Source organism: Artemia franciscana, chromosome 18, assembly GCF_032884065.1.
Source record: "Artemia franciscana chromosome 18, ASM3288406v1, whole genome shotgun sequence".
Lineage (NCBI taxonomy): Eukaryota > Metazoa > Arthropoda > Branchiopoda > Anostraca > Artemiidae > Artemia > Artemia franciscana.
Genome location: NC_088880.1, coordinates 30,900,091 through 30,924,851, shown reverse-complemented (window position 1 = coordinate 30,924,851; position 24,761 = coordinate 30,900,091). Strand labels below are relative to the sequence as shown.

Here is a 24,761-nt window from a genome sequence, read left to right as displayed (position 1 = left end):
AAATTAATAATATAATAATTATTAAATAATTAAATTATAAAATTATAAAATTATTAAATAATTAATAATAAAATTATTTAATAAATGCCCCCGAATTTTTTCCTTCATTTACTTGCGGAATTACGAAAAGAGCAAACATAGAAAAAACCCACATCAAGAAAAATAAAAAAAAATATATGTTAGTAATCTTAGTGGTTCTTTATTCTGCCACTTGTTTACCGATACTGACTCTTTGATTTCTTTGACAGAGTATATATAAGTTGGGACTTTCTTTCGTTAAGGTTCCTTTAAAAAGATTCAGTTTCTTTGGCAAATTTTTGCTCCTGTTTAAGTAGTTTTAGGTAGACTCTAGCTTAGAGTTCCTTTAGAGTTCAGGAACTGCAGGGTTGCAGTTCCTTTAGAGTTCCTTAGAGTCTCTTGTTAAGGTTCCTTTGTAAAGCTTCAGTTTCTTTGGCAAATTCTTGGTCCTCTTTAAGTAGTTTTAGGTAGACTCGAGCTTAGACTTGGCTATATCCATTTTAATAAACTCCGTATTCTTAATAGCTATCTGGAGCCTCCTGTTAACCAGCCAAACTAGCTTCTCTCCATCTTTGCATATATCATGATTATCATTATTTTTATTCAGAAGATTCTGTTCAAGCTTTTTCATAGGCAACCTATTCCCTTCCTCCTTTTTAAGCATCTCCTCTTCTTTTCCTTGTTTTTCATGCTCTTCTTTTGCTTTATTCCCTACTTTCACTTCTAGATATGCCTTGTAGCTTGAACTGGTGCTACGAGCTAGAATTAGCTTGTTCTGGAATAATCCGAGTCAGTTTTTTAGCTTGCTCATTCCACTGCATATAATTACTCTGAGGGTGAGAATCTTAGATCCCACGGAGACTTGTCATAATAAAGAATGCGGCACGAGACAAGGGGTTTGGTTCTAGCCATCCTGTGCTTTCACACACCCATCCTGTTTACCTTCCCCAGATTTCTCTAGATACCCATTTAGAGCTGGGTGGACTCTGACTGAGCTTAATGAGTCATACCACTGACGCCAATCCCAAATCAAATAATCAGCGACAGTAGAATTCAAACCTCTGCCCTAATGGACACAGGATTGCAAGTCCAGCGCGTTAACCACTCGCCTAGTACGGCCATATGATTTGATCTGAAGTAGCGTTATAATTACTGATGATTTTGCTCAAGTACGCCATTATTTAGAAGTTAAACGAAAACTTTAATTCAACTAGACACAGTTACAAATATACACGATGAATTGTGCAGAAATGGATTTTCTCTTCGATCTCATACCAAATAGTTTTGCGTCTATAACAGGATTCAGTATGACCTAGTTATTGGACAAATAATTACCCTCGAAATAGTTCAACCCTCTAAAAGAATGTTAATACCGAAAACTTCTTTCTTTTACTTGAGTCTTCTGAATTATGAACTGAATAACTTACCCTCTGAGATGCAATCAGGGACGTTGTGACTCGGAGACCAGGGCCCGTTAGGTTCACAGATGAAACTCTTTACATCAATGCCATCTATAAAACGATAGCCAGGATTGCAAGTTGCTAAACATTCTAAGCCAGGTCCACTGGGTTTTTCTAAGCAATTAATGGCGCCATGCTTAGGAGGCTCTAATTCCCAGTCGACACACTGTACTGGCTGCACAGATACCTGAAAATTAAACAAATTAGTATTCCCAGTCGGCACATTGTAGTAATCAAGTAAATATATATATATATATATATATATATATATATATATATATATATATATATATATATATATATATATATATATATATATATATATATATAACTTTCCATGTTTAAATTGTCTATTATTTCAATTATATGAATAAATGACTTCAATAATTTAATGTCCAGTATTTTTGACTTTCTTTTGAATTTGGTCACATTTGTTAAACGAGCTTAACTTATCCTTGATTAACTCTTAACTTTAGAAAATCACGAGGATATTTCCAAACTAAGGATTAACAAAAAAAAAAAAAAATTACAAACCCCTTTTCTACCATCCAATAATTTTCTTACTTTTTTTAAAGTTTTTTTTTTAATAAGTCAAATTACCAGTTTCTGGTCAAAATTACCGCTTTTTCTATTTACGAAATTAACCAATTTTCTATTTATCGAGATTACCACCCTTTTCCTATGAGAAACTGGATTGCGAAGGGATTCCTTTAAAGAGAAATCACTCAGGTCCTGTGTCTAATTTCTTATATACGGTTTTGACCGTCAATTTTTACTGCAACGTTATATTTACCGAATTAGCATATTTTCCATACAACGAAAGTGCCATCTGTGAGATACTGCATTGTATAATAATTTTTTCATTTTTTTTTTATTTTTAGCTTCCTATCTTACTATTTGTAAATAGTTTTCACTTACACATTACTTATTGACATTCCCCTATACAATGTTAGCAATTTATTCATTTTTCTACCGAATAATTTCAAAAACTACACAGCATCATATTACAAAGCTCTGTACTCTTAGCAAATATTGTGTTACGACTTATAATTAGAACATTTTGAAAGGGGAAATGTAGTTAAAATGCTGGATGACAGAAATTAGGAATTTCAAAATTGGATAATATGGTAGTCATGGTAATTATTGCCGAGAATAGCAAATTTGGTAATAATGGCAAAATTATGTCACATTTGGAAAAAGAGGGCAACTTATCTTCAGTGGGTTCTTAACTTTAGGAAATAGCGAAGATAGTCTCAAAAATAAGGATTGATACCTAAAAATTACAGCCATTTTTCCCCCAGCATATTTTTTTTCGATATACAGTCTTTTCTTCATAAGCCAAATTGTCAAATTTCGAATATTTGCCAAAATTATTACTCATTTCTCTTTACCAAATTATCCAATTTTCTATTTACCAAGTTCGTCACGCTTCAAAAAGGATTCACTCCAGTTTCATGTTTTATTGTGTACTGAATATTATGACGAGGGAAATGTAAGTAAAACGATAAATAGCCCTTGAAAAGAATTTCAAAACTGGCAAATATGGTAATTGTCGTAGCATTAGCACAATTACCATTTCAGGCTCCCAACCCTGGATGAAAGGAGGCACGAAACGCTGATGAAGTTTGGAGCTGACATCCGGAAGTCCCCAACGCACCGAGATATCCTGCCTCAGTTTACTTCAGTGGCTCACGCACACAAGACGAGGGTGGCAACTTTTAAAGAGGGAAAAGAACTGTTAGAATGCCCGACTACACACTCTACGACAAGATTTTTAAACTCCTTCGTTCCATACTACGTGAAGCACTACAACGACAATATCCTCAAATCGAAGTGATAGCTCATCATGTGTGTTCTTTATGTTGCGTCTTTTTGCGATTTTCTATTTTCTTTTTTTTTCGTTTGACGATACCCATGTTATTGCATTGTGATAAAGGGAAAGAATAAAGATTATTTATTATTAGCTGAAGTTAACAAATTTGAAAAATCAATAAATTTCAATACTAACATAACTTGTATAGGCCTTCTTACTTTTCATGAATACAACGATTCAATAAAACAATTCTTAATATGATTAAAACTTCAAGAATTACTTTAAAACGACAGACGATGACTTTTTTGCCCGATTGAGTACCGGCCAGCCAAATACGATATTTACGGCAATTATTGCCGAAACCAACAAATTTGAAAACAACGGCTAACTTCAATACGTCTAAAAAAATTGCAGGGTTCTTTCTAATTTCCGTGAATTCTAGGACGTGAGTAGAAGCTGCAAAAATTACCTGAAAATGGCAGACAGCTCTATTGCCAGATGGATCACGGGCTTCAACAGTAACATTCTGGAACGAGCCAACTGGAATAAATACAGCCTCAGGAGCAAATGTAACTGAAACATCTCCAGAAGCATCAGAGGTGAGAACTTTTTGCCGAAGTTCGGTAAAATTCACTTTATAATCTTCCTGTTCGTCAACTAGTTCGATTATAAAGCTTTGTGGACAGCTAAGCTGAGGTGGCGTTTTGTCTGGAAATAAGATTAAAATTAGGTCTAAAGAACCAAGGACAGTGACGATGAAACTTGACTTTTTGGAATCGGTTATGTAGAAACTAAAGCAGTGCATTAATAACTAAAAATTGGAATTTTACATTTTGGTGAAAAACGTCCATATGTTACCTAAAAATGGGATTGGCTTCGGAATATCTGAAATGGGTAATGTATTTAAGGGGAATTTATGCCTCTTGGAGAACATAGGAAATGTGTAGGGAGAAATAGATTGAGGGATGGTACTTAAAGTTGCCCTATATGTGGAGAGATGGATGAGGGATAGTAGGGAATTGAGGGAGTTACGCTTGGAAATATTTGGTAGGGAGGTCGGGGGGAGACATTGGATTTTGGAAATTTTAAAATGTTACTTAAATATAAATAATATTGGAAATGTAGTCCAAGTAGCTATGAGGTATCGTGATGATTTTCTTAAATAATCAGTTTTAGTGTCTTTTCAGCTTATGTTTTGTTGCTGTATTTTTTTGCTTGTTTTGTGTACGTCACCATGGCCCAATTGGGCTTTTGTGTGAATAAATCTATCTAAATATGCAGTTAGGCAGTTTTTCGTAGTAGCGGGTGTCAAACTTCAGAAAAAGAAACGGAAGTGAAAAAATAGGCAAAAAATAGACGGACTAAACAGCTTAAGATGCAGCTTTCTTTTGAAGGCATATACGTCTTTAGCTACCGACAAAGAACCAATCACAGAACTAATTAAATTTTTACCGACGAAAAGCATTGTCAGGTTTAACTAATTAATTCTGCCTATTTATTTTTACGTTTCAACGTAGTAACACTGACAAAAATGCAGAACTGTCCTAAGTGCTTCACAATTTTCAGACAACAAAAGGAAAAACTTAAAAAATCACATATTTTAGGCATGGATAGACCTAAGATGGTTCCAAAGGGAAAAAATTACTATTATTTTGATGTTCTTGGTACTTTAAACAAAACAAATAAATTAGTAGAACGAACAATAAAACTGGTAATTTTTTATTTCCTGAAAAAATTAAATTGAACAGTATTCAGTCAATCTTCCATATTTTCAAATTCTAAACTCTTTAGTTTCAATATCCAGATGTTCTTGGAAAAAAGTAAGGAGCTCACCAAGGTACATGTTGTCTGTGGCCTATTAATGGCTAATAGGTCTATGGTATTTCTTCTAAATCCAACGCTAATTCATTATTTTGGAAAATAATACTTCGGAGGGATTCAAGGTATAGAAGTACTTATTAATGGCTTGTATCTTGTAATACGCTTTCATCCGTTCATATATAATTATCATTACCCCACCCATATGCGTACCTCATCTAAACTTTCATTTTGCATCGGCTTTGTCTCATTTGTTAAGTAAGTGGAGTAGCAAGGGGGAGGGATTTTGGTTTTTTTAAGTTTGAAAAAATGAAGTTCCTTCTAGCCTCAAGGCAAGGATTTGTCAGAAGGGGCTTTCTTAACCAACCGTTTGATTTAGGCACTAGAGCTTCGTCGAACTGATGATCCCTGTCGACAGGACAGACTCTGGTGCATTCGATATCGATCCATCTGGACATTAGAAGGGTTCGTATCGTCTGCGCCGACAGTAGTAGCGATTGATTTGTCTTGGTCGACCATGTTAGAAAATAAATGTCACGATTTGACAAAGGGAAACAATTCAAGAACCGACAGTCATCACAATGTGAAAACTTTATTCAAGATTCAGGGACACTAAAATTCATCCAATTTTTTAAACATAACTAATTCGAAAGATGAATATTGTACTGTATTAAATAAAAAAGTAAATGAATAGCTTAATTTTATATATATAGATCAAGGAAATTAATTGTTTAAGGCAATTAAACAATTAATAAATTATTTGTGAACTTGAAAAAACTTGTTTAAGGCGATTAAAAGTACATGGACGGCTCGAAAGTTTTTGACACCTTTGGCGAAATTATTGCTAGTAGGAGTACCAATTTTCTCTCTTCTTCATCTCGTTCATTAAGCAAAGTGCTGTTAAATTAAAAGAAAACTCAACGATCAGACAATCATACAGTAGGTAGGAGGAAACCACTTTATTAAATTAATTGATTCTGTCCCTAGTGAAACGAAACTTCCTGAATAAATGGAAAAGTGTCAATAAGATACTAAAATCTAAAGCAAAATTTAATGATATTGCCAGTAAGCGTTACCAAATTGAATTAAATGATACCATGTGCAATTTTTACACCTCCGCGAAAACCGAGCATTTTATTTATCACTCTCTGTCCATAAAAGCAGGAAAACAGACACTGTTTATACTGTCAATTTAATGTCGATGTTTCGATATAATGTATTTTATATATATTTTATATATAATATATTTTATAATAAAATATATTTTATTTTATAATGACATTATAAGACACAGGTAAGTGTTTTGTTTCATGAAATGATTGACTGTAAAATTTATGTAGGTCAAACGACTGTATTGAGTCAAATTTAAAAACAAACCATAATTATTTATGATTATTGGAACTTTTGATTGAAAAACAATATAGTCATTTATTAATAGTTTATTAAGTTTCTTTTCAGTCTGTTAAAAATGATAGACTAAGACTATGTATTAATTTCCTCCCATTACGAATACGGAGAAGTCATCTCAATTTGATTATCACCATCGTGCTTTGATGCAAAGAGTATGGATAGATTATAAGAGTGGAAACTGACACTAGTATCGACAACTACTAGCGCCATCTAGCGTTTCGTGACACTTGGCATTTTTTCAATCTCTATAATCATCTTTCTGTCAGGAATTGAGATCAGACACTTATTACTACCCTAATTTCATCAATTACACTAATTATTATTATTACTATACTGAAAAATGGCACGTGTCTCCAAACGCTATATGGCGTTGATATCTTCGGCACTAGCGCCAGTTTCCATTATTACAAGTTACCCATACTCTTTGCTTTGATGAATAAAAATGTATTTGAGAAGATTGCTCTTTAAGTTTATAGGATCAACTTATTCTAGCTCATTGTAAATGATTTCCTGAGACTTTTCCTACTTATGCCTAAGACTTTCAACCTCCAGTCTCTAATTTCAGTCAGTACCAGTTACCCATACTCTTTGCTTTGATGAATAAAAATGAATTTGAGAAGATTGCAATTTCATGTTATACCATCAGCTTATTCTAACTCATTGTAAATGATTTCGTGAGACTCCTCCTACTTATGCCCAAGACTTTCAACCACCAGTCTCTAATTTCAGTCAGTAAAAGTTACCCACACTCTTTGGTTTGATGAATAAAAATGTATTCGAGAAGATTGCTCTTTAAGTTTATAGGATCAGCTTATTCTAACTCACTTTCGTAATTCCTATCACCATCTCCAGTTACTTTTTCTCTTTCTGACAAGTGTTTTTTTTTGTTTTTTTTTGGTATGCGATAAACAAGACAGATCAATTTCCGCCTTTGTCTTCCTTTTCTCAAAAGTTGATTTTCGGTGCCCTGATCTATTCAGTAAAAGTGCAATATTTATTTTTTTTTTGCTGCAAGAGTTATAGGGTAACATTGGCTTGTCAAAATTGAAAATGGCAAGTATTTCATCATAGGTAGGCTACCACAAGGTACCAGAAAATAGTTTAATTAGAAAAAATTATTACCTTCTACTGTAATATTGACTTGACAAATTGCCACATTCCCATCAAAATCATAAGCTAAGTACTCGAGTTCTTTGTCTTCGAATAAAGTTACTGGTAAGGTAAAATCTTCAGGTCGTACTTCAATTCTTGCCACCATGCCACTGTTATCAACTGCTTGAGGCTCAATAAAGTCCACAGGGAGGAAACCGCCGTCTTTACCACGCTGAACCACAATTGGTGCAGTTGGGCAATTTAAAAATTGTGGTGGCTCATTATCTAGAAAAAAAGAAGATAAATTTTTTTTTGTAATTGATCAAAAGGATAGATAAACATAATTGCGGCTCTAACAACTTTGGATATGCATGAGGTCTTACGGAATAATAAGAAGTCCCAAGAAAAAAGGTTAAGTGTGGAATTTTGAATAGGAAGAGTATGTAGCATGTGAAAAGCAGAAGAAGAAGAAGCGAACGAATATTTGACATGTATAACAAGAATGGGTCCTCAGCGTTAAAAAGGGAAAAAAATCCAACCAAAATAATAAAAAAGGGGGAAAAGTCTAAAACAACTAAAATCAAAAAAGATTTGAAAGATAAAAATAACCTATAAGATTTTTTTTACTCCCAAATTCACTGCTCTCGGCTTACCAGCATCAAGATAATTGGACCAAGCCATGGGCCTTCGTGTCTGTCTTGTTAAACGCACAATAGCTATTACAAGCAAAAGCCAAGGAAGTAGAAGATAATACATTTTGATACATAATTTGATAATAAATAATCATTTATAATAAATATAATCATATAATATAGGTAATAAAGAGAATATAATTATATATTTTGATAATAAAATTTGACTACTCAGGGAAAAACTCTAAGTAACAAACCTACAACCAACGAGTTACTCCTACCACATCATGGAAGCAACATGGAAGACTCGGAAAGACTTAGCTGACTCAGGCAGAGTATTTCAGGCAGTATGATAGGTGGTCAGGGAATGAGCCAGCCAAGTCCAGAAATCACTGTTTTTTAAGAAGGTAAATGAGGAATAGTAAAAACATGAATCAAGAAAATACAAATTAAAGTTTAAAGGATTATATTACGTCGCGCTATTGTCTATAGCAACCTCAGTAGGGAAGCTGAAAGGAAAGGAAAATACTTAATGTACGAAGCAAGGCTGTGGCCAATATTTTGTTGGGGAAGGGGTATTTTCAGGAGGGGATGGGGGTGCAGAAAAACTTAGAAAAATGCATCTACATTTTGTTTATATTCTTTTTTTATGTTTTATACGAATGAGGAAAAGTTATGAGGGGAGGATTTAACCCCCCTCCCTAGATATGGCCTTTGTACGAAGAGCAGTGAAAATAAAAAATCTGATCGTTATGAAACCTGAAAATTGGTCGTTAAGGGGAAACTTGCAAAGCAAGTTTCTTGCAGTAGAGTAGAAAGGGCCTCAAGTTCTTGTAGCAAGGGGCGTCAAATTAAAATTAAAAAGCAATGATACCAAATCAGCAAAAAGAAGATAAACACATAGGGAATCGACTGTTCAAGAAAATTAAGCTTTCCTTTGACGGTGTGGATCTCTTTAGGGAACAGTAGTTTGTTAATTTTTGAGTTTTTACAAACAAAAAATCTGCCAAATTTAACTAATTAATTTTGCTTTTATTTTCATGATTCGCCATCACAGTCCACGCTATATGTAAGAGGGGTCTGCCCCCTCCCTCCTTCACCCAACTTCTAAAAACATAAAATATATAAGCATAAAAAGAAACTTTGGTTCGTTTTCTAATTTTTTTTTTATAGCCTCCCCGTCCCCCTGAAAAAATACTGGCGGCACTCTTAATCACAACACTGACGAAAAGTGACCCTGCCCTAGAAACTTCAGAGTTAAGAAACAGCCAAACGAAAAATCTTAGAAAATCGCTGTTTTCATATATAAATAGACCTAGAATGGGTCTAAGGGGAAATTTTTCTTGATTCTTATGTCTTTGGTACTTTAGAAGTCACGAGTATTAACATCTAACATCAAATATGGCATATTCCAGATTTATTGATTTTCAGGTTTTCTTACGCAAACTAAAAAAACTTGTGCAAATTAAAAAAAAAACAAGAATTTTAATTATGTTCCAGTTTGGCAAGTCGAAAAGTTTTTTTCTTTTAATTACTAAGCTATATTTAATATTTCATAAAAATTTCCAATTTTGTAAGCAGATCAATCCAAATATCCATGTAGGAATGACCGGTGGGATGTGGGATACAAAAAGTAGATAAAAATAAAATAATATTAAAATGTTGCAAAAACTGGAAAAATTCATATTATTTGGTTGGGGGAGAAGTTTAAAACCTCACATGCATATATGCCTTTAAATAATATTCCCCAACAGTTTAAGTGAATCTGAAGTGGTAAGCTCATAATAAAATAGCATCTAATTTCAGCATGTGTTATTTCTCGATGAAGTTAAGAGAATCAAAGATAAAAAAAACGTATTTATTCTGTAACTGCTTCCAGTCTAGTTTTCATTAGAATGGAAGCATTCATTGTAGTAAGAAGCAGCATCTTTATTTCTTATTCATATTTCAAAATGATCCTTACAAGAAAATTAAATAATTTTTTTTTTTTACTGAAATTAAGGAGCGACATTAAAACTTAAACGAACAGAAATTATTCCGTGTATGACAGGGGCTGTTCGTTTTTCAAATAATCCCGGTAAATCTGGCACACCCTCTATTAAATATACCCCACCCCTCAAAGAAAACTCATCCGTGGAAATTTCATCCAACGTAAAGTATACCCCCCTGTCAAATCCTCTTCAGACAGTTCCATCCTCGCTGAGAATCCCCTCTGCCAGTAAAATTTCTTGCGGACGATTCAGCCTGAAAATTTTTCCTAAGCATTCTTTCATTTGAATTGAATCTCTAATCAGTTTCTCGATCACTACAGAAATGCCGCTTCCGTGGAAATTGTTTCTCGGAAATCAAAACACGCGGAAAAAAGTCTCTGGATAATTCTCCCGGAACATCTCCACGTGAACAATTTGGCAAAGAGAATGTAAAACAATTAAATCAAATTAGCCCCCAGAAATTTCCCTCCCCAAGGAAGATACTCCCTATAGAAATCCACCGCAAGCAAACCCCCATCCCCCCAAAAAATGTCTGAATACCTTACAATGACAAATACTATACAAAAACGAATTTCATTACTTTCAGGCCTTTACTCATGGACTGTAGGGGGTCATTTTACACCTAAAGACATAATTATTTAATCTTTCGACCATTTGGACCAAAATGGCTATCGCAAAATTTTGATCAGTTTATTTTGGAGAAAACATGGGCGTGGGAGGGGGCCCATTTTCCCCTCCAATCTTTTTGGTCACTTAAAAAGGGCACTAAAAATTTTAATTTACGTTCGAGTTCACCCACTCCCGATCTTCTAGGACCAGTACTTTGATGCAGTCACCCATGGAAAAAAAAAGATAAACACGCATCAGTGATCACTGTTATGGCAAAAATAGCAAAATTCCACATTTTTGCAGATAAAGCTTGTAACTTCTACAGTCAGGTTCTCTGGTACGCCAGATTTGATGATATGATTTTCATTCGGATTCCTTTAATTTTAGAGAGTATTTCCCCTATTTCAAAAATCAGGTAAACTTTTTCAGGATCGTAACCTTTGATGGGTAACACTAAACTGGAAAATCTTATATATTTGCGATCAGCATAATAAGCTGATTCTTTTGATACATCTATTGATATTAAAATCTCGTATTTTAGAGTTCCGGTTACAATTGAGCCAAATTGGTCCTTACTTACAGCTCGTTACCACGAACTGTTTGACAGGTGGAACAAAAAGGTAAATACCTGACTAAGATTTAAATTTACTCTAAAGGATAAAAGGATAAAGATCCCCCACTGCTGGCGCAGAGGGCGTCGAATCGACGTTTCAGTCGCTAGGTGTTTTTCCAGGGACAAGTAGCAAGCTTGTCGCCATTTTTTTCCCTAAATGTATTCTAATTATAATAAAATTGTTAATAGATAAATGTCAATAAATAAAATACATGTTACAATAAAAATGCTAGAATACAGAATGAACTCCGAATAAGATTCTTGAAAAAGCATCAATGTAAAGTAGCATAATTATTCTAAAAAGACAAAGCCGAACAAAGAAGAACTTACCAACACACACTGGATAGCCATTGTCGTAGCCCAACAGAGGAACATCAGCCTCCTCCTCCTCCTCAGCGGCACAGCCCATTAGCTCAAATTTCAGGCATGGATTTTTATCGTAGCTGACAATTCCAAGGACAACAAAGCGAGCTTCAACGGCAAAAGGTAAGGTAATCATGGCAAGCTCTCCATAATTCCCGGGATCTCGAGATGTTAAATTGAAATTTGGAAAGTACACAACATAACTATCCTCTTCTTGAAGTTTGTAGAAGAAACGAATTTCAGTGGGTCGTCCAACAACATCAGTTGTTACAACGCCCTTGACAAGAATAACCTTAACTTTGGAAATCTTTCCAAGGTCAACGGTGACAAAACTAAAAGCATCCGACTGTGCACACCATCCAGTTGTAGATCCAAGTCGGACATTAGCAGCTTCATAATTCGATCTCTCAGACGTTGCATTTATTGCCTCATCAGGAATCAGACCAGAAGCAATACCCAATGGCTTGATAACGCTACATTCTGGCTCTCGTTGGCAGGAAATTGGTATATTCGTTATTGGTATATAACCAGGTCTGGTACACTCAAAGAAAATTTCTGAGCCTTGTTCATACGAGCTAGCAAGTTGAATGCCGTCAGCGGGTCGGCCTGGATCTTCACAAGTTGGGCCTTCACAACGAAGATCACCAAAATCCCATTCCCCTGTTTCCTGGCATCTTACAATATTGTCATTGCGTGATGACATTCCAGCAAGTCGGAAGCTTGGCTGACATCCAAAAAAGAATGACGCTTTATATCTTGTATCAGGAATTATGCCATATTCTGCACCAAAGGTTTCAGGGGGTTCACCACAGTCAATTCTAGGGCATGTCGGTGGGGCTCCTGACAGTCGGTAGTCATTTGATCCTTGTCTGGGGTCGTAGACACACTGCCTAAAGAAACCAAAGGGTGTTTGTTTATTTTCTCTTCCGATATCATTGCACTCGATGCTTACATTAGCACCGAAAGGTATGAGAGTTGTGTTGGGATCGGGACGTAAGATTCTGAGACCTTCTCCAGGTACATCCGGCAATACTTCACATTTGGCAACTAAAATGATATGAATTATAAATAAAAATATAATATAGAATAATCCAACGGCAGTAAAAATGGTAAAGAAAAACGAACAGGAAAAATTAGGCTAAAATATATGGAGGATTTGTTGAACTTGAAAAAGTGAAGCAACTATTTGTCTTTTTTACAAAATTTAAATTTTTAACACTTTTTTCTTATATTTTGATCGGAAGAGGCAAATAAATATAAATAAAATATTCTTTAAAAATTGAAAAATACTCATCATAAAAAAACCTAAAAACGAACAAAAAAGTCTTTAAATATAATATATTCTAATAAATTTAATCAAAATATACTTGAATTAGGGGTTTAATAATAATAACAATAATAAATTCATTCCAGAAAAAGCCCGTGGGCCATAGGAAATTTACATAACAAACAACAAACTAACTAAAATAAATTAATACTATTTAAAGAAAATGCTCCCGATGTACCGCTGCAATCCTGACAAATCTTGCTATCCTTTTAACACTCAGGAAATTTGTCTCTTTCATTCTATCTACCATCCATATCTCATTCAATTTTTCTTTACCATACATCTCTCGCCTCCATTCATTCAATTCGACAAATTGACACAAAAAATGTATTAAACTTTCATCCTGAGATCCACACATAGGACAAGCAATAGATTCTACCTTCGCAATGGATTAGGGGTCTATTTAGGAGATTATAATTTTCCATAAGACTTCTCATATCTTTATTTACGGAAAAATAATCAAATTTAGAATGAAATAAAGTGAAAAATCATCAAATTATAATAAATTATAATTGTAGCATAAAAAAACTCATTATCAAATCTGGTTAAAGCTTGTTCCTGAGAATCCAAACCAAAATCAATTCCTTTGTGCTATGAAACAAGTCATATGTTTTTCTATCATAAATTTATTTTTAAAACAAGGAAATTTTGGGCAATATTTCCACTAAGAGGTCATTTCACATGGTGACTGATTTTGAAACTACTTTTTAGAGATTGGCTAGAATTAAATGATTGCAATAAATTTATGTTAAATATTTTTGAAATCAAATATTTCGTCAAAAGTTCACACCATCAGAGCGATAAGTGGACAAATATGTAACTCCAAAACTCTCTGGAGAGGTAAGTTATTTTATTGATGTTCGTCTAGGGGCTTATGAGCCTCATATTGGGGTCTTATGGGGTCTAGTATTGTTTTCAAGTTTTTTATATAATTTTTTTTTATCATAACAATATAGGACACGGTTATTCTATGAACAGTATGAACAGGGCTTGTTGCCCTTTCAGCTTAGTTAACTGACAGGATAGAGACAAATGACCTTTAGCAGTCAAACATTTAACCCAGGGGCATTGTCCATGGCTCAATTCTCCATATCTGATCATTTGTCCCCATATAGCAGATGGAACAATATTTGAATTAGAAGGCAATTTACCCTTAATTGTATCCATCGACATAAAACCTTACCTGGTAAATTAATTTTAAATAAAGGTCTAAAATAAATGCTTTACATATGATAACACCACAAGATATTATCTATATGACATATATATAAAAAAAAAAAAAAAAATCAAAATTGGTAGTATAACAAATTTAAATTGTCCTGAAAAGTGATAAACTTACACTGGCATACTGGAGCATCTCCTGTCCATGTTCCTTGCGGTGTGCACTGCAAGCTTTCACTGCCAACAAGGACGTATCCAAAGTCGCAGTGAAATTGAACTGCATCGCCAAAATGATGGTCCTTCTGCAAAATAAGTGCTCAGGTCAAGTTTGGGTCAAAAATATTCGTGAATAATTTCTTTAAAAAGATGAACAAATGCAAAACCAAAAGTGAGGAGCATTATTTATTAAAAAACAAATACAAAGAAGATTAAAAATGAAGCTATAGACCGATTAAATCTTAACATACATAAAAAAAAGGGAGTCAACGTATACTAAGAGAAAACTTTCCTAAAATATAAAATATTGAGTAAAGGTAAAAAACAAATTGAGGACCGTTTGGGAACATAGCTCCACCTGAATTTGCGTAAAATTTTTGCAAATGTAAAAGATTCTTCGTATTTCTATTTAGGATTTATTCAATTCAATTTTCTTTTTGTTGTGTTATCAATATACGTTTTCTTTTCTTTTTTTGACCTCAACGAATGACACGGGTCAAAAGCATTAATTGTTTTTATAGATGGGTCGTAAATTTTTCTCTTACACAAGGAAAAACTAAAAAACAAACAGATCAAGTTTTTGAATAAGCTTGTTTTAGTTTCCGTTCTAAAATTTTCTTTGCGTTTCCATTCAGGTTTTTTCAACTCAATTTTCTCCTTGATGTGTTATGAACATACTTTTTTTTTTCTATTTTTGACCAAAAAAATCACAAGGGTTAAAAACATTGATTGCTTTGAAAAATGGGTCGTAAATTCTTCTCCTAAACAATAAAAAATCATGTCAATCAAAAGCAAACATCTGAAAATCAGAAAAACTTCCAATACGAAGCTTTTCAATAAACTTGTTTTAGTTCCCATTCTAAAATTTTCTTCTAATTTCTATTCAGGATTTTTTCACCTTTTTTGACGCATTATCAACATACGTATTCTTTTCTATTTTTGACGCAAACAAATGGCGAGGACTCAAAGCATTGATTAGTTTGATAAATGGGTCATAAATGGAGAACACTGGGTACACCCCCTCCCACATCTCTACCAGGAATTTTTCCATGCAAACCAATTCAGTTTGTTATTAAAAGTTTTGGTTATTGTATTTGGTTATTTAAGTTTAATTGGTTATTAAATTTAAAATACAACCCTGGCTGCAATGTCTGCGTATATCAAGAGCGCCTCGGGAAATTTTTTCCTGGAAGGGAGCGAATACTACCAAGAATTTAGCTTTAACCATTATATAAGTGATAATAATATTGTTTCCCCAAAAAAAAATCTTAATATTTTATTGTTTCCCAAAAGGGAAATCCCCCCGGGCTACCACTCTTTGGCATCCACGGCACGAATACTCTCAAGGTTTATCCTTTGCTAATAAGGCTAAGGGGAATTTATTTTATTTATTTGCTCTGGGTTATAGAAAAATTTTGAAATTCACGTTTTTTTAATACACCAAATAAATTTTTACTTTATTTTTGTTTTCTTATTAATTTTTTTTTTACTGTGGGCCTAAAATGTAGTAAGAATTGTAAAACTTGATCAAACGTAGATGTCCAAACGAGTAGAATTTGGCTTGTTGGGTTAAAAATCACCCAATGGAAATAACTGGATGAGTAAGCTTTTGGTTTAGATAAATTAAAAAAAAGTTTTGCTAGCCTGTAAAGATGTGTTGCATTTTTAAGTAAATTTTATTTACTATATTAATAAATTCAAAAATATTTCACGTGTATACTCATTTAAAATTGGGCTTTTTTGGTCAGAAAAAGAAGCTTTTTATAGGAAGAATTAAGGCAAATTTTGCTTTCAGTGAGATACACCAGCCAAAAGTCAAAATTACTAAACGCTTTTAATTAAGTCATTATTGCTTAATTAATCAATTACCATTCAATCAATAACTAATTAAAAGGTTACTCATTGATTGAATAAAGAATTCGCCCACTACCGTTGCAAATTTCCAACTTTGGAAATTTGGAAATTTCCAACCTAAAAAAACATATTGAGTTTTTTCCGATTTTGAGTTTCAATCATCTTAGTAGGAGGAAAGATTCAATTTTGAAAATGGGTAATGAAAAAAATTGGAGAGAGAGATCAAAATAAATAATCTTTTAAATTCCGTTGACCACTTAGAACAAATATTTAAAGACAATAAGAAGGTTAAAATTGTGTTTAAAATTAATTAAACCTTTATGCTTCAGTGCCAGGACCAAAGGTACTTTTAATTATATTTTCTAGAAAGCCTTAAGAGAATTTTGCCTCCCATGTAATACGCCTTCCACAATCCACATTAAAGTCCTTTGCCAGTTTTCCTCGGGATTAAATTTACCATCTTCTCTTGAATAATTATTTAGTCGATAATTAATTAAAAGTAGTCAGTAATTAGCAATCCACTTGTGGAGTTTACCTTATTCTGTTGGTTTTTAGTTTCATATTTTCGTATTAATTACAAATCAACTAATTTTAAATTAGTCAATTAGTAGTAAGTCATCAATTAGTAGTATATCAATATTTAGTTTCTTCTATCAGAATTTAGTTTCATACCTTTGTTGTAATAATGGCTCCATTTTTGGGTGGGTCAAGTTCTGGACACATCTTTTTGACACATGTTTTGTTTACACGATAGACGTCGCCATCTCTTGTTCCAGACTCAACTGACGGAATGTGGAATCCATCGGTGCCATTTCTTATGAATAAATCATAGCCAACACTGCACGCACATGAAAAACTCCCTGGACTGAAAAATGTATGAAAATCAGTATGTATATTGCTGTAGTACCTGTATATTGCTGTAGGGGAGTGAAAATGAAACCCGATTGTTTGAATTGCTTATGCGGAAACTTACACAACCATATATATTTAAAAAATATAAAATTCAGTTTTTAATAGAAAAAAAGACCTTAAAATTCAGTTTAGTAGTTTTCTGACAGTGTGATCACTAAATTAAAAAGAAAACAGACGTGGGTGAAAAATTTTGCACTTTAATAGTGTACTTAAAATATATTTTTAAACGCTATAATATCTGAATGCAATGACAAATATTCGTGCTTTACAAAAGTATCGACTATATGCACACTTTCAACCGATTTCATTAAAATCTTAATTTGTTAAGTATAGCTTTTTTTCTCACAGCACGGAGATGAAACTGGAATTTTCAGGAAAAGTCTTCTTTTTTGAAGGAGGGGGCGTGAGGATTATCTCCAACTGATTTGATTCAACCAGGTTTTAGCGGTATAAATATAAATAAATAGACATAAATTGTACTTCTCTCTGCAAAAATGCACCTTAAACTTAACAGTTCATCTTAATGCGTTAGTCGCCATCTTAATGCGCCAGGGCGTTACGGCTCTGGCTTCACTCTAAACACAACTATATCCCTCGTTAAAACATTTCAACACTTAGTAAATTCCCCCTTCCTTTCCGAAAGTACAGCCACCTTAACCTTACAAATTAATAACAATAATAATAAAAACGGAGATAATAATGACTATAATTAAATAATTAAATAAACGAAAAAATCTATAATTATTAATGAACTGTATTTATTGAAATTCAATCAGATAATTCTAAAATTATTCTTAAAAGACCCAAGGAGCTCTTACATCTCAGCTCTCCTGGAAGCACGTTCCACACTTTCGCACAAGCCACATTCGGGGCAAAATCTGATCTCAATTTAAATGTTCGTCTTAACTAGAACGTTCGATGCAGATCTCGTATTCCTAGAATGCTGTTCTGATACCACTTGAAGCAGATTGAGGAATACTGATGGAAGTAATCCGAAAAAAAATGGAGTCACTAACTGAGCACGATAAATGATAAAGCGATGCCAGTGAAAGAAACTCGTCCACGTTTCCGATTATTCCCAGGGCACTTTTGTGGATTAAAACAAACCCTTTCAGGAAGGATGGCAATGCTGACTGCCAAAATGAAGCAAAATATTATATATGTGGTTTTATAAAACCGTTTCAAAATTGACGAAGAGTTTTTTGAGGCAATGCATGCTTCAATTTCTTGAAAACGCCAAGATTACGGGAAAGCTTCAGCTTTACAGCATGGACGTGATGTAGGTAGGAACAGAGGTGGTTTTAAGCCTCATGACCTGGGAGGGGGGCGAGGTATATCCTAGGAGTGTAAGAATATAAAATAAAAGGAATTTAACGCCAGATGTCAGGAAGATTGAGGGAAGAAAGATTTATATCGAGGCAAAGGAGGATTTAAGTAGCTTAAATTTTTGAGAAAAGGGTCAAACATTTTTCTCCAGTTCAGAGAATACGCGGTTTTTCTCTTTTTTATAAAAAAAATAATTTTTCTTTTTTAGTTTTTTTTTTCCTTTTTCAGGTCTGTTGTCGAAAATAATAAGATATAATCAAACAGTTCGTGGTAACGAACTGTAGTAAGGAGCGACCCGGATCAATAGTAAACGAAACTCTAAAAAACGGAATTTTTTAGAATCCCAAAAGATACATCAAAATAATCGAATTTTCACGCTGATTCTAAATATATAAGTTTCAAATGATTTAGTCTTTGTCATCAAAAGTTACGAGCCTGAGAAAATTTGCCTTATTTTGGAAAATAGGGGGAAACATCCCCTAAAAGTCATAGAATCTTAACGAAAATCACACCATCGCATTCGGCGTATCAGAGAACCCTATAGCAAAAATTTCAAGCTCCTATCTAAAAAATGTGGAATTTCGTATTTTTTGCCAGAAGACAAATCACGGGTGCGTGTTTATTTGTTTGTTTTTTTTTTTTCCCAGGGGTCATCGTATCGACCAAGTGGTCCTAGAGTGTCGCAAGAGGGCTCATTCTTACGGAAATGAAAAGTTCTAGGGCCCTTTTTAAGTGATCAAAAAAATTGGAGGGCACCTAGGCCCCCTCCCACGCTAATTTTTTCCAAAGGTCAACGGATTAAAATTTTGAGATAGCCATTTTGTTCCGCATAGTCGAAAACCATAAGAACTATGTCTTTGGGAATGACTTACTCCCCCACAATCCCTGGGGGAGGGGCTGCAAGTTACAAACTTTGACCAGTGTTTACATATAGTAATGGTTATTGGGAAGTGTACAGACGTTTTCAGGGGAATTTTTTTGGTTTGAGGGGTGGGGTTGATGGGAGGGGGCTATGTGGGAGGATCTTTCCTTGGAGGAATATGTCATGGGGGAAGAAAAGTTCAATGAAAAGGGCGCAGGATTTCCTAGCATTACTATAAAAAACAATGAAAAAATAAACATGAAAACGTTTTTTCAATTGAAAGTAAGGAATAACATTGAAATTTAAAACGAACAGAGATTATTACACATATGAGGGGTTCTAAAAATACTCTAGCATAAAGAGCGAGGTATTTAGGAGGAGATAAATACCTCGCTCTTGATGCTAAAGTATTTTTAGTAATTTCAACTATTTATTCTACGGCCTTTTTGATTCAGGGGTCATTCTTAAAGAATTGGGACAAAACTTACGACTTAGTGTAAAGAGCGAGGTATTAACGAGGGTACAAACCCCCTCGTACACATAATAAAAATATAAAAATATAAAAGTTTGTTACGTAAGTTAATTCTTAAGTTACGCATATTTTTTACTAATAAAAACGTTCGTTAAAAATTAAAAGTTCTAGTAGCCTTTTTAAGTAACCGAAAAATTGGAGGGCAGCTAGGCCTCATCATCTGATGAAACTAAAAGAAAGCCATTTAGCCAAAAAAAAATAATATGCAAATTTTATTTCAATAATTTATGTGCGGAGAGCCAAAATCAAACATGCATTAATTCAAAAACGTTAAGAAATTAAATAAAAAAAAACTAGTTTTTTTTAACTGAAAGTAAGGAGCGACATTAAAACTTAAAACGAACAGAAATTACTCCGTATATGAAATAGGCTGTCCCCTCCGCAATCCCTCGCTCTTTACACTAAAGTTTGACTCTTTGCCACAATTCTACTTTTTAAAACAATAAAAATCTTTAGCGTAAAGAGCGAGGGATTGCGGAGGGGACAACCCATTTCATATACGGAGTAATTTCTGTTCGTTTTAAGTTTTAATGTCGCTCCTTACTTTCAGTTAAAAAAACTAGTTTTTTTTTATTTAATAATATATAAGAAGCTCATTGTAATGGATATGATTTGGACTTTCAAAAAATATATTACCTGTTAATACACTTCTGGTCACAGCCACCATTATTTTCAGCACATTCATTAATATCATTGCATGACTGTCGCAGACATCCCGACAGTTCAAGTCGTAAGCACGGTGCCTTGATAAAATCTTGAATAACCAGACGAATATATCGAGCCTCAACTGGGATCGGAAGATTGACAACAGCAACACTAGTAACCTCTGGAATTCGAAATTCTACTGGAGCGCCTTCTGGACTTCGATACTCTTTAAATATATCGTCAAGGTCATCTGTATACTGCAAAAAATGATTGCTTATACTACAGTAATCAATCAAGTAATGAATTAATGCTTCAAGAAACTTGCAGGTCCTACTGAAGATTAAAGGAAAGAGAAATAATGAATAAACAACTAAAAAATAAATTTTTAATAAATATAAAAAGGAATATATGAACTTCGTATGAATGGAATGAAGTTTCAAAGCTTAAAATTTCAAACTCATCTTGCTATTCAAGCATGAAAACCCCGATTTTTTAAGATTTTTTTTTGGTTATTTCAAAACATGAGGTTTTTACTGAAGTACTACAGTTTCGTCAGTGTTGCCACGCAGAATCGAAAAATAAATAAGTAAAACTATTCAATGAAATTAGTCAAACTACTACTAAGCCTCTATATCGGCTTCAAATCCACCTCTATGTGGAACTGAAACATGTTGACCGAAAGATTTTTTAAAATTTTATGACCTGAAAAATTTTTCCGAAATCACATCCTCCAAAAAGTAAATTGTTTGGTAGACGTTAGACCTTGGTTCCTCCAGTGCCTCTGGAGGCACACAGGGCGTCGGTGAGTAGCCTCCAATCTTCTCTCATGTGAGCCACTGCGTATATGTCTCAGGAGGAATGCCTTGTGGCCAATCTTAGGACGTAATTTAGAAACTATAATATGGGAAAATAGTTTGTACCGTCCAATTGAAAACGAATTTTTTTTTTAAAAGATCTCAACGTCGTTATGGGCATAAACAAACTGTCTATGAAAAATTGTACTAGTTAAGCCACTTGGTGAAGCACAAGGGATTTGTCGCTAATAAACGCACTTCCCTTTACAAGTCAAAGAAAACATTTAACCCTGGCCCCTTGTAACTTAAAAACAAAAGCCTTTCTAGCTTCCTTTTTATAAATGAAAATAGTAGGGAAAACAACATTCAACTCTTTTCCCTTAGAAATTGAAAAAAAGATTGCATGTATAAGGCAGCAAAAATACCTAGTAATTAGGGGGTCGCGAGTTCAAGCTTCACTGCTGCCAGTGATTTTCCTTGACAATCGCAGACATGAACTGGCATATCGTTTTGCACTGAAATGTTTCCCTTAGAACTTGAAAAAAATTGCATGTATAAGGCAGCAAAAATACCTAGTAATTAGGGAATTGCGAGTTCAAGCCTCACTGATGCCACTAGTTTTCCTTGATAATTGCAGACATGAGCTGGTATATCGTCTTGCACTGAAATGTTTGAACTTTCCAACTCATCATGGTTTATTACCCGTCCTTGAGAACCCCCTGCAGAAGAACCAACCATTAGGCTCCAATAAACCAAAGAGAACTGTCCAATATTAATGACTTACCCAGCCTTTAATGCCGAAAGATGTCGTAAATCGTTTGTCACTTATTTTCCTCGACATTTTAAGGGTAAAATTTTAAGAAGTATTTGTCGTTTGATGTAGTTTATTTTACGGATTTGTATGTAAGCAGTGTAGTACTGATTTATATGTATTGAGTGTAATTGATTTCACGGTATGAATGATATAACTGCACTAACGTTTGCGATTTTGGTTAATAAAGTTTCTTACAGGGTTTTGTCTTTTTCATTGCAAATTTCCTTAAGAGATAACATCTTAAAGTCATTTTGCCAGCCTCAGCGTCGGCGGACTGTCACAAGGACAAAAGACGACGCAATAGTGATTCTCTCAGGGGAATAGCCATCGTCGAGAGCTATTGATAATCTGTGGTTTGACTATGAACTTTGATTGAAAGATAATTAAATTATGCGGCCTTTTTGTCAGTAAGGTTTTGTCAGTCAATCAAAGTGGTTAGCATAACAGAGAAATCCCAAAGTTGCAAAATTGCTCAAATGAAGTTTCTTTTGAGCGGATTTCTAGCGTTTTCCTAGCATGTATGCAACAAAAATTTTAGGGACTACCCTTTCCTGAGATTTAAAAAGAAAACCCTGCTCTGTTTAATAAAATAAAATTACACTTTTTGATGCTTTAGGTTACACTAAAACTGAGTTTCTTCATTTCCGACACAAAGCGGGATAATTGATTTTTAATTATTTAATATATTTAAAATAACTAAAATTAAAATTAATACATAAAAAATTTAATTAAATTTATTTTATTTAAAATTTATTTTATTTTATTAAAAATATATTTAAAATAATTATTTAATTATTTCAATAGTTAATTGATTTTTATTAGATTTTTGGCATAATAATGCTGACTTAGGATCTTTTGTTATTTATTCTGATCTCACAGGTTCTACAAGTTGTGGCAATATCAGCCAATCAATTAAATAGTTGAGCCACACAAGCTAAAAATATTTGTGATGGACGACAGTTAAATCCTTTAAGTTACCACATCGCCTTCATTGTATGGCCCCCAAAAAGTATTTCAAAAACCTATGCCACTATACTCTCGTGACATCTAATCTGAAAATTCCACTTACCAGCAAACGGATTGATGAAGCTAAAGCTGTAACACCTCCTGGTCTGATGACAGATTGTGTTCTGAATCCTCTCAGTATTGTTGTGACTCTGAAGTCAAACTGAACCCAATTTTCACCACCTGATGGTTCTGATCCACACCATCCTCCTTTACTGTTCAATCGGACTTTCTAAAAGATAGAAAGCTGGCATAATTATTCTATTAGGACTGGGTTAAATAAAACACGTGGGGAGGGGCTGCCGGGCCTCACACTTCTAATCTTTTACAGGAAGAAATTATGTTGGAAAAGCTGTGAATCCCAATTATTTTCATAATTTTTCTCAAAGCTTATTTTACAAATGCTTACTAAAAAAGTGCAATGGCAAAAACACTAAGGAGCATTGTCAATTTATTAACCATATTCAAGTCGTTAGGATGAATTTTGTGTCTCTCTTTGCCAGTAAGCTGTCACTGACAACACTGTTTTAATAATACAAACATCAAAGCAGAAATCTTAAAGACAAAGAATTTTATAAGAAAACTAATTGAACGTTTCGTCTGATAGCCGTCTTCGACTAAAAAACACACACACACAAATTGAACCTACGATAAAAGCGATAGAATTAAAACTAAACCGTTCCTAACCGTCGTAAACTTAAGGCCGTGATTAAGTGAACTGATGGAACTCGAAAATCCCATGTTAAAATTGAAAATTCATATTTAAAAAGTACTCAAGTATTCATTGGTGGAAGATACCGCTTTTAATATCAGGCCGTAGCTTCTTGAAGATGCTACAAAATATTTGCTAGAATTTTGCTCTATTTCCTCTAATTGCTTAGAAATCTTAGAAAATGTTTAGCTTTTTTTCAAAAGTGTACTCTATGAAGAATAGAACAAAATTGGCGCTATCATGAGCAGAAGACAATAACCTGTAAGATGATTGCAACCATTTTTCGATGTATTTTCCTATTTTCGAAGAGTCCCATAGAATATTTTCAGCTACCTAAAATTTTTATAATTTTTTTGCCAGAAACAATCGTCCCAGATCGCCCTAGAGACCACATTGACAAGCTGGTATAATTAACCTGCTATTTCCGCCAATGAATAAGTCCTATCTGAAGGGTTTATGACAATCGACGGTCTCTAGAGAATTGAGAGACAGAAGGCTGACCTAACTTCAATTTTGAAGCTCGATGTTTTATAGTTTACTTTCACGGCCTTAAACCAGTCCTAAAATCAGGGCTATATTCAGGGATTTGTTCGCGGGGTATTTTGTTTCTCCGGTTAGGGGGTTTTTACGTTTTTACGAGTAGGACAAAAATTTTGAAGGAGGGGGCTCAAACCCCCTAACCCCCACACTTGATACAGCCTAGCCAAACGTTATTACTTTAATGATGTTAAGACTCTTTCACTGATGTTTTTAGTTACAAATTTTCATTTTCTCATCGTAAG

The 24,761-nt window shown here is 33.9% G+C and overlaps 1 protein-coding gene across 1 annotated transcript in view; it reads right to left on the bottom strand.

Annotated features, from left to right (window-relative positions):
* The window catches only part of LOC136038864 (uncharacterized), a 204,878-nt gene that overhangs the window by 70,406 nt on the left and 109,711 nt on the right, over positions 1–24,761 (bottom strand). The window lies entirely within an intron of this gene.